Source organism: Metopolophium dirhodum, chromosome 4 (assembly GCF_019925205.1).
Source record: "Metopolophium dirhodum isolate CAU chromosome 4, ASM1992520v1, whole genome shotgun sequence".
Lineage (NCBI taxonomy): Eukaryota > Metazoa > Arthropoda > Insecta > Hemiptera > Aphididae > Metopolophium > Metopolophium dirhodum.
In genome coordinates, this window is record NC_083563.1 from 39,491,907 (window position 1) to 39,506,593 (window position 14,687).

The following is a 14,687-nucleotide window of genomic DNA, read 5'->3' on the forward strand; positions in this document are numbered from 1 at the left end:
GCTTAATAACTGTCATATATTTTATGCTATATAAGTACTTAATTTATTGTTTTCATTTTGGTTCCAAACTGTTAATATTCAAATATTAATCACAACAACGTAGTACAACAATTTAATAATGATTAAGACATTTGTGAAATTTATTGTAATTTCACACAAGAAAGAAAAAAATCAAACGTTTAAAATAAACAAAATTATTGCGTGGCTCGGCGCGGCGCAGTAGCTGAAATCAATCATGCGACGTGATTGAGAGTAAGCAACGGCCTCTGCCACTAGTTCTCGGATGGGTGACCCGCGGGTTCGTATTGCGCAAATACCTTGCCACACATACACGTGTTCCTAACCGACCGTACCAACTGTCCCAACCCTACCAACTTTACAGGCTAAAGACCTCAGTCGTCGAAGCCTTAAAAAACCTAATAAAAAATTTAAAAAAAGGTTGTGTATTGTTGTCAACATACATTTTGTACAAATAAAATATTTTGTCCTTTACCTGTTATTATTATGAAACGTAACTCTTAACTTTTCTGAATAATAACTTTCATAATATGTTTATTCCTATTGTACGAAATATACTGGTATTAAAAAATTCTTAGTTGTTTAACTATAAGAAGGACCCGTTTTAACGCGCATATTATATAAAGTTCCTGATTCAAAGCTAATTTGTTTAAGTGACAAAAAACCAAGCAAATTAAGATATAATATTTCTAGAATTGGACAAAACAATCATTATAAAACCGTTATAATAATCGTTGTTATTTTAATACGAAACAGTTCGGCGTATAACAATACGTCGATGCCCATTCAACACGCATGGTAAATGTTTAAACGAGCAGCACGTGAATAGTATACAATTATACATTATTTTAAGTCAAGTATAAAATAGTCGACTTATTTTTCAGAGGTACTTAATTTAATATAGTTTTGTAATAGTACAACGTTATGAGTGAAATGCGTGTGTAGTAATTAAGCTATATTATATTACTATAATACACACTATACATACTATAATTTATTATAAAAAAGTACAAACGAAAACTAATAAACTGTACATTGTATAATTTATTTATTATCAATAATGTGAATTATTTATAACGAAACACGAATTTGCATTGTTTTAATCTGTCACCAAACACAATCCCCGGGTATTTACACTCGTTGGTTGGTACCTACTTAATTTATTTTTCTTAAGTGACGAGAAAAAAAATTCGGACTTAGGGGTTAGTTAGTTATACGTAGGGCTATGAATTAAATGCATTAAATACCTTAAAAATGCAGTATAAAATTCACTACAAATGTTAAAAAATTAACTAAACAACATAAACTACGTACATTAAATCATCAAACATTAAACGTACATTAAAATCTAAAAAAAGTTTGTATACAATAGGTGCAAATATTTAAAATAGGTACTAAATTATCCAAAAATGTATTAAGCGTAATAATATGTATATTTCAAAATGAAAGTGTTTGTTCCGATGAATTTATCCCAATATTCTTATTACCGTTCTCAAGAAGCAAATTCACGGGAATTTCATAGGTTCATAATAATATATTGGTGTTATTTTCGTCTTCATAAAGAATAATTCATATCCGATTGGGCCAGTTTGTGTATGTTATTGAAGGGAGCGGCGTGTAATAGGAAAATCTTACCCTCCCCGCAGGGTAATATTTCGGGGTACGATTTTACTGGTACACCCACATGTACAGCTATCCGGAGAGTGTAGCTTCTTTCGTACATCTTCCAATGTGTAACCATCACAGCGTTTGAGCGAATGATTCACCTGGGTAGCTGACCGACTGTGTTCGATAGCTCATGTTCCCATAATATATTGGTCAGGTGTCTCACCACAGTAGGCGTATAAAATAAATAAAGGTAATATATTGCATTCAAATAGATATGTACATCACGGTTTGCAATAAATATAGTTTGGGCGGCAAGAACAGTAGATGTATAGCAATCATGGTGGACAACACAATCATTGCTTATCAGTTTGAAAACGTACAATGCCGATTTTCATTAAATAAATTGATTAAAAACGAGACGATTTGTTTTTAATTTTGAAGTTATAACTAGCCCCTAGCGTACCATAGAGTACACTCGACATAATTATTGTATATGCATTTCATATATTTTAAGCATACAATTGATATCAATCATATTATAGAATTATAGTGAATTATAAAGTTATACAAATTAACGTAACTGAATATTTTTTTGGTTGGAATTTATATGGCTGAAATATTTTTATGATTGTATTTTTTTTTTCATAATATTATATCAAATTATTGATTACAATGCGCACGTAGTGAAAAAGGTAGAGCCACAACACTCACGTGTTCATATTATTATTTAACAGTAAAGATAAACTTTTAATTGAGGACGCTCATGTATATATTATAAATACGCAAATATTATCTAAAGCGTAATAAATTTATTGAAAAAAAAAATGGATCGATCTAATTAATAATTCAAAATACATGTAGCTAGTATTGTAGTGCTCCTATAAAATACTAAAAATTAGTTATAGCATTAACAAACCGTGATTTAACAGGTAAAAGTTCGAAAAGATTTTATATTTCTAATACCTATACATGAATAATATCTGTGACTATCATTGTTCATAGATTTTTATATCGAGTTAATAGTGCAAAACTAAGTTACAATATTATGTACACACGTCGTTTTGTTTTAAGGTTCTGAAAAAATATTGAGAAATTCAACATCAATAATTAAAATATTCACGTTATCTTTATGTACAATAACCCATAGTGATAAGAAATCTTATTTGTTCAGTACCTATAATAATAATATATGTAAGTAGGTACCAACTTTGAAAATCGTATTTTTTTTTTTTGGTTTTACCAAGCATTTCTATACGCTTCAGGGAATAGACTACAGATAATTGTAGAAGATATTTGAAAATTAAATCAAAAGTGAGTTAAGCCGAACTCCATTGTGAGTCCTTTAAAAGTTGGTGATTTTTCATTGATTTAATAATAAGTTATATCACAACACAAACAAGAAATAGCCGTGTCCATGATTTCACCAAGACTACACCTGTATCACAATTATTTTAGATTTCATTATTTACAAATACAAAAACCAAAGACGGCCATACAAATAAAAGTTGTTTTACTAAATTGGCAGGAATAACAATGCAAAACCAGACAACGTTAAACATTATTAATAAAACAAGACATCGTACAAAGTTATTTTAAAAGCAAAATAAATTAAAACATTTCCTGAATAACTGAAGTATTTTGAAGATCTTGTTATACTTATAAATTTATAATAAGGGGATTTAAAAATAAATAAGCTCAAACTAATTGAAATTTGTTTATAAAACTATTAAAACTTCATGTGAATTGTAAGTTTTAATACTATATGAATTTCATTCGTTAAACAACTTTAAAAACACAATTTAATAAGAAAAATTAAAATTAGAAGATAAGAATTAAAAATTAAAAATTAAATTATATTTATATAATGTGGCATCATAAAGTATCTGAATAGTAAAATCTTGAGTGAATTAATGCACGTTTAATCTTATATAAAAACCAGTTTATTTTATTATTAATCTAGCAATTTATATACCGACTTATATTTAAATACAAACAATTACGTATTTAATAAATTATCCAGGGAATTTACAAAAGTTTTTTTTTCAATATTGTTCATTGATAATTACGCATTTTACCTACGTTATTGTATTTTGTAAGTACCTAATACGAACGTGTAATATGTATTGGCTAATTACCTCGTCGTTGATGCCAAAATTATGAATCACGTGATATTAAATGAAAAAAAATATCGTACCTTGTCTTGTGTTAACCATTATGCACGCCATGGCAAAATGTCCTAATATAATATTATATAAAATCGCCTGAATGTAATGATAAAAATAATAAAATACCGTACAAGTACCGTGCAAATACTTTGACCGCAATAAAATACTTACTACCCGTATTACATTGGTTTATTTTACATGGTATTATAATATGGAAACTTCTGTCGATAGTGTAGATTTAGATTTAACACTTGGTACCCGTCATGATATGATTCCAAAAACCACAAGTGATATTATATGCAATTTATGTTTAAAAATAATTATTTGTTGATCAAATAGGTACCCAAAATGGAATACGAATTTGTAAAAACTACAGTTTTATAAAACTTAATTAAAAAAATAAATATTTATATATTATTTTTTTAAATAGTACATTTTAAATCAAATATAATATGTTCGACTATATAATAAAAAATTAAAAAAATGACTCATATAATATTATAGTCATGTTAAGTCTCAAAAGTCTGAAGTACCTAGTCTGTCCTAGTGATTACATTTTTGGTATAGCAACAACATACATTCATAAGAATAAAATAAAAAACATTCCAATAAAACAACAATACATTTTTTAAGAACATTCTTTTCGTTTAAAAAATATGTAAGTATGTTGATTAGAACAATTTTGTTGTATCTTAAATGCATATTAAGGTACTTACTCCAATATAATTAATAATAATATTTTATAAAAATAAAAATATTTACTAAACAAACTGATATTATAAATGTGCCTTTTTTACGTAGATGTATTAAATGATACCAAAAATACTATTTTGGACTGTTAAATAATAGTAAAATAAAATTGTCTAAACTGTACATATTTTATTTCTTCATAATATAAGCAATGTATTACAGCATTTTTCTAAGACACTAAAGCTGTTTTTTTAACATGAAACAATCATCAAAAATCACGTCAAAGATGACACGATACGGTTTGTTTTTTTAGTCAACATTTTTTTATTAAATTTTTTAAATCATTTCAACTGTGCGATACAAGCGAAAGGAACATATCATATTCCACTACAAAATTTAAGAGTACACATACGTACGATACCTTTGTCCATTTATCGATAAAAAAACTGTACGAGACAATCAATTTATTTTCCACTAAAATATCATGGGTATTCATTTTATGACATGTATTACATGCACGAATACGTTTTAAACGTTTTTTATTCATTAAATCATTATAAATATAAGTACTTAGGCAAACAAAATATTTTCTTGTTTAGACTTTACTATAATTATTTAAGTACAACCTTTGAGTTTATGTTTATTATTTTTCCAAAACTTCTAACTTTACTATAAGACTAGGTGCCCATTTATTTTTATAACATATTAACGTATTAGTTTGTATAATATCAGATAATGAGATAACTGATTAATATTGCATACACTTATTATGACAATTTGCCTTCATAAATGCTGCTTTCTATACAAATAGTCAGTTCGTCAATATCTTATGTAGGAAAATTCAGATAATATATTTATTTAAATTCTGTTAAACTTTATCCATTTAAATTATATTTTCTTATCAAAAATATATATTTATCACATTATTAAATTTGTATAGTAGGTACCTAATTCAATTTAAATAATAAAAAAAGAGATATCTTATGAAAATAAAAACACAAATTATATTTTTTTTTCAATTTATTGTGATTTCCTAACAAACATGAGCGAAATTGGAAAAACAAAACAAATAAAGTACCTTCTACTCAGTCCTCAGTGCACTTCCCAATGTGTGGTAGTATACCACTTGAAACAATTGTATATTTTTTACTATTTGAAAGTGTTAAAAAAAAAAACATCACTGCGAATAAGGATAAAAATGGGAGAATTTTTTTTACGCTTGAAATTATTTAAAAGTATAAGAAACCACTAATATACAAAGAAACAAAATTTTAATTCAGATTAAAACAGTTTATAGTAATATATTAACCTATAATATAATATGACATATAAAGTAGGTATGAATTAATTCACCTTCATATAGCTATTATAGCCGAGCGTCTAGTTATTATCGCCCCATTGTTTTCAGCAAAAAAAAAAAAAAAAAATACAGATGTACCACGTAAATGCCCAAAAAATGTAAATGTAAAGTAGCAAATTTAAATATAATAATATACTAATTTGACGTACTTTTATTCCCAGTATGATACCTTTATCAATATGAATCAATATTTGTTCAACAAATATCGTAAATATAAATTTGTATGTATTTATGTGTGTAATAATTTTAAATTTTAAATGAATACTTCCAATGTAACATTATGATAATAAGACTCGAGAGTAATACGGCAGTGAGTTCAATATAGTTTAGAAAAATGTACCTAAGTATTTTTTCAATGACAAATGTAGCGGTGAAAAAATACGACTCAGATGCGCACAATGATTTAACTGTGAAAGTAAAACGCAGGTAATTTAATTTGTCTTTTATACTCTTTCGTACTTACAAAGATTTACTTATATACTTAGAAGTTAGTTTTATTCCCACTAACATAGCAATTACCTAGCATGATTTTAATATTGCGATCGTCCTGAGGTCTTCAGGCATAATACAATTTATGAGTAAAGTGCACTTGTTTTAAATATTTTGTTTTTTCATAAAATGTATAGTATATGTAACTGTATAAGTATGATTTATATATTAAAACATTATTATAAGTAATTTAAATTATTTTCGTTCAATGACGAAACGTTTGAAATTATCAATAGAATTCAATAATTAAACGTGTTAGTTAGTCCCTACAATAATATAATTCGTTATGGTTTTTGTGCATAAATAATATAAATTACTAATATTATTACTTTTTTTAAGGGATAGTTGAAGTATATCAACAGTAAATATTAAAGCAAAAGTACATGCGTATTAAACATACATCATATAAATATACTTTGAGTTAAACTATTTGATTATTGAATTAAAAATATAATAATAGAATCTAAACATGTCTGTATTTATTTATTTGCTCGAGGTGCAGGAACGGTGACCACTTATAACAGGGTAGGTATATAGAAATTGTTCTCAGCACAAAATTGCATATCGTTTATTTATTTCAGAAATAATATTTAAGTCTATAGGTATAATTATTGATGATAACCTATATATGTTTCATATATATTTGTACAATATTGTATTTGTTTTTCACATTTAAGTGTAATGTATACACCCAATTAAGTAAAATGCAATGTATTTATTGGATTACGTACTTTTTATACATTATTTTTCTTGATTAGTACTGACTACCAAATAATATATGTTCGCGTTTTTGTGTCAAAAGTATTGTTTCATTTATATTTTGAGACACAAAATTATTCCGAAGACTCGGCCATGCTCGTGTCAAGGGTTTCATTATAAGGTTGTTTTTACTCAGTTTTTCAATTTATTAACTGCATGCATCAATCAATATAATCTAATATCATATTATAAAGTTGTGACTTGAGACGATAAATTGGTATCACAGCGAGTCTTTAAATTCTGAAGGACAGTGAAAAGTATTACCTATGTGGTTATGCTATTAGAGGGAAAAAACTATATTTTTAATACCTAACTGAATATTATGTAGAAATGGTTTCAGAAAAAAATATTTTTGCATACCTAAATAGCTGTGTTTAAAAATAATTAAAATCAATTAATATAAGTTATTATCCTATTGCCATGCTCTAAAAATAAAAACATAATCATAATAAGTACACCATTAAACCACCCCATAATGGCACATTATGTTTTTCGATGTTTTCCATATTAAAGTAAAACAGTGTTGAGCTATTTATTTTATCATTAAAAATAATTTTTGATTTATGTTGTCAAGCATTGATTTTTATGTCAATTTGAGACTCTGCATTAAAAAGGATTCTGTACAATTCGGCTTAAGCATTAAGTTCTCCGCTCCACCCCCTTGTTCCCCAATCTTGGTTTCGTTAAAAATGTTACTATATTATCATACAAATATTGAATTCAGAATAAATTTAAAAGAAACTGGTTGACTTTTAAAAATTTTAATACAAGCAAGATAAATAAATATCAGTCTCTAGTTTTAATTGATATTTCAATCTGATGGTTATCATTGCTTTTATCGTTTATCTTTGATAATCATAATTCATAATCCACTGTTGAAGCAAATTGAATTATAAATAAGTGAGTGGTACATTTATATTTATTATAAGTTGATTATAATCCTATCACACTTGTTTGGCTATTTTGTGTAACTTTTTGAAACTTATTTGCTTGTAATATCTATCCATGTTCATATTTAATTAATAAAAACATTCAAATGTAAACTTACCAATTATAAGTTTGTATACGAATGTATTTGCTTAATATATTATATAATATCAAAAACTATGTTTAATATTATTCAACCAATTTAAATTGAAAATAAAGTATCTAACGTGCATTAAAATTTGTAGAACTTGTTCAATATATGACATTTTAATTATATAGACAGGCTTAGATTTTGTTACATCTCTTCAGATTTAATTTGAACACATAATAAAAATAATGCCAAGGTATTCCATTGTTGCTCTGTAAGAAACTACCATTTAGCAATCTAACTCGCATATTATATACGTTCATATATTTTTAAATATTAAGGTTATTATTTAAATATAAATCAGGACATTACTCATTCAATATTTTCATTGAATAAATTGTTTCACACGGAAAATAACTCAATCTGGCGTTAAGTATTTGTATTTTTTGTAGACGACAGACAAAATGTCACAAGACTAATTTGAGTTTGAAAACAAAAATGGCTTTCATATTACATTGATAAAGTTATTACCTCTATGGTGTAAAATGTGGTTTCTCAATAAAATTGTATTGTCTTCTGTTACGACTCATGGAACAAAAAACTGTTATTATATAAGGTAAGTTCCTTAATAATTATGTGACAACTAATATAATGCTTCTTTAAGCCTCGTAAAATCTTTAGAAATGAAATGAAAATATATTTTAGGTTGCAACATTTTAATTTTCTTCAATATTTTATGACTTCTTTTTATTAAGCTTTTAAATAAATATATAATATCTGGATACCAATAATATTGTTTTTCGTGTTTATCAACAACAATATTACTAATGTATATAATTGTGTAGATGTTATAAATGAATAATTAATAATTCATTAACTATAACTATAGTACAGCATTAATATTTCTATTTTCTAATAAAAAATATCGTATAAAAAACATTGTTAAATTTTTTTCATTAGGTACCTAATTATCGTATTACATTTTAAATGGTCAATAATTTAAGTTTAAAAACTCTTGTTTTAATGTCTGAATAAATAAGAAACCATTTGGTTTTATTAGTTTTGATAAATTATACAAAAATAATATATTATTATTAAGACATTTAAAATTATTTCATACGTGAAATTCGTAGAGTATATTATTTTGCTGACTTAAAGTCACTGTTTTTGGTTAGGTACTCAGGTCACTTGGAAAATTTAATTGACTGTACATTTTGTTTTCCTAAATTGCACACTTATTGTACGGAAAGAATTCATTTAAACAAAGTAAAATAAATAAATTAAACACCAGAACGTTATATACTTAGATAGTTATATGCTGTTTTATGATTATTATTGTGTTAAGATGAAAATTGTTTAGATATAATATTTTATAAATGATAATGCAAATATTGAGTGAGAGAATAAAAGTTAGACTATTCGTGTATGTTTATTTAAGTATATATCCAAGATGGATAAATTATGAAAATGTCCTAACATTTAATTATGCTAATTTTTAAAAGAAAATAAATAATAATAATTGTTAAGAGCAGAAGAATAGAAACACTTGAAAAACACAACATATTTCCATTTAAATTTCCATTAGAAATCAGATTTTAAGATTTAGAATTACTTACATTGATTTAAATATATCTAAACTATTTTGTAACTAGAAGTCCAACATCGATGTCCAAAGGCCCAGTGACACAGCTAGGGGAAGCTTGAAGTGCTTGCCGCTTGGAACTCCCTGTATTTCAATTAACCTCTACAATTTTTAAGATACAATGAATATTTTTGTAAAGACCTTGAAAGCCAAAATTCTTGAAACAAAAAAAATATTTATGTCAAATTATCCTAATCATATTGTAATAGATAATTAACAGCTAATATCATTAAGATCAACATAACATACTAACATCATACTTTACTCCTTAGTGTTGGATTTATCATGTATGCACATTGCACGTAGTGTAACTTCAGAAAAGCCTTTCCCTCTATGATAATTTATAGTTATGAATTTGTTATAAACAATTTAACAATAATTATTATTGAAAGGGATTTATCACTTGATTTAAGTACTGATAATATTTTTTATTTATATGCAAATATTGAGTGAGATAGGAATATTCTACTATTATACATGTATACCTATTGACACTATTTTAAAATGTACTGTTTAAAATAAAGTACATTTTTACCGGCTAACATGTTGTTTTAAGAGCGTTTCTGTCACGACATAATATCAGTATAATAGGTACACTGTCACAATACGGAATTTGTCATTATCGCCAAATCTATGCGTCTTTGCGAGTTCGAATAAGTGGTCGCCTTTCTATACAATTATAGGTAACGGCTGCTGCACCATATTATACACAGCCGTGGACTCATCGACTTGCGGTTGCACCGACCGACTTGAAAGTTCAAAACTTCAGTACATAAGGTAGTTGGTTATTTTGAGTTTAGTCTAATCAAATGAATACCGTACGATTTTCGTTTTGAATAATATATCCTACGACCACAATACCTATAGTCTATACACATAATAATATAATATTTTAAATAAATAAACAATCGTAACAGTGTTAATGTCTATTTTATTTACCATATTATATTATATTGTTATAATACAGTATGCAATATAAATTATTAAATATTAGTTATTTTAATGGTACCTAATGACCAGTAAATGTTTTCATAGTTTTTCTTTATCGATCACTCTATTATAATGAATTGTTACTGTCCAAAACAATTATTGATTAGATTTGATGAAGTGATCAATGGTTCGGTGGTCTCGTCTGAGAAGAAAATTTAACCTGGACACTATGTGCTTCAGAGCTTTTGTGTTCTTGGTATACAAAGTGGTAAAAGGGCGCATTCAGAAATGCAAACAGATTACTGGACACGACGATGTGAAGTCACGCACTCATGCATCATTTTATACTTTAGTATGTTTTTTTATATATACTTGGACATACCAAAGTGAATGTATCTCGTATCTCTAAGAGTATTTATTAAGTCACCAACGGTGAATGTGCAATTTTCTTGTTTGGGTCTACGAGGAGCAATCACGTTACCTATACCTTGTTCCAAAAGATAACGGTCACTTTTCGCGCATAAAACTGACGGCTGCGGCCGTGCAAAGGCCAAACTTCCACCACCATGCTAGCCGACGTTTCTCGAATACGATGACGATCGTCGGCTAGCATGGTGGTGGAAGAGTTTGGTCTTTGCACTGCCGCAGCCGTCAGTTGTATGCGCGAAAAGTGACCGTTATCTTTTGGAACACGGTATATACATGGGAGTATACTCCAATACCCTGAATGTATAATATACAAACCAATTTTATCATCCAAACATTTTATAATTCCGTAGATGCATAGTTCATTAATACTATGATCGTTAATTTCACAGTTGAAACATACGTTTAATATAACAATATAGAACGTTTATTTGAAATCGATAAATCCATTTAAAAATGCGTTGAACCAATGCACTAAATTCAAAACCACTTTCCATTAAAATTAATTTTGAAAACATTTATAAAGATTTTTTCAAATTTGTATTATTTTTAATAAAAAAAAGTGAAACATAATATTGTAATAAATTTTTAATTTAACTGAAATGATTATTCTATTTATGGTGTTGTTTATTAATAACAATATACATCTAAGAGTATTGTAGTATAGTAACTAGTTAGTACTTCAATATTATTAATTAATTAAATACAATTTTTAAATACTACATAAAATATTTAGATCATTTTCACTGATTTTAAAATTGTTTAAAAAAAAAAAAAAATGTGATTTCTTCAAAAATTTTTAATGATTTACAATTTTAATCAAGGCCAATGAGATCCAAATTTAAATACATGCTTAATAATCTATCTTTCGTTATTTTCACCACATTGTACACATGATTTTATGTATTTTAAAACAAAGAATTTGCTATATCATATATCATATAGGACATAGGTATGTATTATAGTTTTGTATTATGTCAGAAAATCGATATTATTGATTTAAACAGTTAAAATATTTGAAAATAACTATAATAATAGCGTTATGATTATTTTTCTATACCCTTTCAGTGTTGTGTATATAGCGTATAATATAACACCTTGTGCAAAAGATCTATTATCTTTATCAAATGGTTTCACAATAATTACGTATATTGTTCATATTGATTGGGATCCCCTAAGTGGTCGGCAATTTGAAATTATATAATACCTATTTAATACGTTTTACCTATATTATATACAACCTCCTTGGCCATAGCCTGACATACAACAGTTTTATTTTTTTATTTATAACATCTTAAAATATATCGCCCACATATATATTATGAGTACTTTGTACCTATAGCTGCACGGCCAGCACTTTTGTTGCCCGCAATATTTACAATCATAAAATGATGTCGAATTGTACAATGTCTTCCAAAAAACTTTTATATTGATTTAACGAGTTTTAGCTAAGTACCTACTTTTATAATTTTTAATATATTTTTTATTTTTAACACTGATTAAAAATATTTGACATTTATAATTACAGTTACTACCATGTACAATTTTATTTTAAATAATTTATTTTAAGTCTATTTGACGTCTCATCTGGTTCCAATGTGAGTCCAGATTTTCAAATTTTAATTTGTAATATATATTTAAATTTTGCATACAATATAGATACTAATTAATATTGTATGAAACCAATGTTGACGATTTTTATAAAACATCTTGATGTCTGAACATGACGTGATTTATTATTGTTTGTATCTTACATTTATTTACTAAATTTTAAATTTTAAAAACCAGGGTACTTTATCTGCTATACCTGTATTAGGTATCTAACGTACCTCATTATTGAGTATGGCACTGTGGTAGATGTATTGAATTTGAATTCAATGGCGAATCATTGGATATAAAAAAAAGTGTTAAGTGGAAACGTTCTGTCAGCCATATATTATTTATTAACCTAGTATAGTTTAGTTAATTGAAAATATACTGAATGTATTTAAATTTACGTAATATTATGTTTTAATTAGTGGACATCAAAAGGTTAAATAAATAACTAAAATTTGACATATTGAGTCGGTTGATGAAAAACGCAATATAAACTAATAATGTATTGATGTTTCAATAATTTTTATCCAAGCCAAAGAGGTAAATTCGTTTCATTTAATTTTTTTGTGTAGTAATAGGTATTATTAGGCTAATTTACCATCATGTAAAAAATTTTGTTTTGTCATATAAAATCATTACCTATCCACCCATATAACTCAATTAATAAATAATTTATACCCATACCTAGGACAAGATATGTAAAACCCAATAATTGTAAGTCGTTTAAACGTATAATATTATAAGACAATGAGATTATAAAATAAATTGCTTATTTGCTTATATGATAATCAAAATAACGTTTCTCAAGTTGCTACCTATTTAAGAGCAGATTTCGTGGAACTTTTGTTAGCAGAAACTTATAAAATAGCGTAGTGCTGTTATTAGACATTCTAGAATTCCGTATTACGTAAAGTTGTATTGCTTACGTTCAAAGTTTTCATCATACGATTTGTACGTAAGACCATAGAGTAAAATTTTATTGTTATAAACAGGTGAGGTTAGTGTGTTTCAGTGTTTGTTTTTTAATAAACACATTGCGTGTAAAAAGAGAACGTTGATACACTGGCATATTATGTAGAAATGCCAAAGCTGTAGCAAGTTCATTGTTCATTTATCTTTATGGTTTACAAAAGTGAACTCAAGTTAATGAACGCACACTAAAACAAGAGCTTTTTTCATATTGCTTGGTTACTCTTGAAACGCGTATCGTACACACTGATTGACACGCGGATATCGTAATAAAAAATACAAACACGACAAGGCACCGGTAATATAATCATTTCGGTTGAGCGGCCGTCATCAGTAAAACGCTTAAATATGTGGCGTTTCCTCAAAACCACAGACTTATCACAGACATTGCAGTTCAACGTAAATATTGTACGATTGATATAATTTTCAGTGCACCGTCGTCGGGCCGAGCCGCTTGACGGGAGAATTCCACGTGGACAAAAATATTAATCATGAGAAAATGTGTTTACCGAGTAGTCGACTATAATAATATTATTATAGTTGTGCGGTCCGAGTTGGTCGTCCGCTGGCGTCTTACCGCTGTATGGATGTGCCGCAGGTCCAGCCGGAATCGTCAATGCCCGACGATACAATAATAATAATTACACATCGCACCAATCACCGAAAACGCGACGACCGCGGTTACCGCACGTTAAGCGTGGTAATGGTATAACGCCGACCGCCCGAAACAACGGGGAAAAAATCGAAAAACTGCAAACCGCGCTCGTCCGGGTGTCACTTTTTCGCGATCATCGTTGCGGTGGGGGGTGGGTGGGGGAGGGGGGGGCGTTCGCGACTCCGATCGTGAATATTACGATATTATTTTTATTATCCGTTGGCACGTTTCGCGGGCACTATACCTACGGCGGCGGCGGCGTCGGCAGTGGCAGCTTTCACACGACCCGTGTCGGCGGTGGTGGCTTTTTAGCGACTGAAACCGCAACGCGCTACGTTCCGGGGCATACGCCTTCGTCGCACTTA

General features: G+C 27.8%; 1 protein-coding gene across 2 annotated transcripts in view; it reads right to left on the minus strand.

Annotated features, from left to right (window-relative positions):
• LOC132942948 (zwei Ig domain protein zig-8-like) overlaps nt 1-14,467 on the minus strand; it is a 265,842-nt gene extending 251,375 nt beyond the window's left edge. The window contains exon 1 of one of the 2 annotated variants that reach the window (XM_061011667.1): nt 14,245-14,467. The gene's annotated coding sequence lies outside the window, so the exon portion shown is untranslated. Of the gene's footprint in view, nt 1-14,176 lie in introns of both variants that reach the window. The other variant, XM_061011666.1, reaches the window with a different exon arrangement.
• Nucleotides 14,468-14,687: the final 220 nt, after the last annotated feature.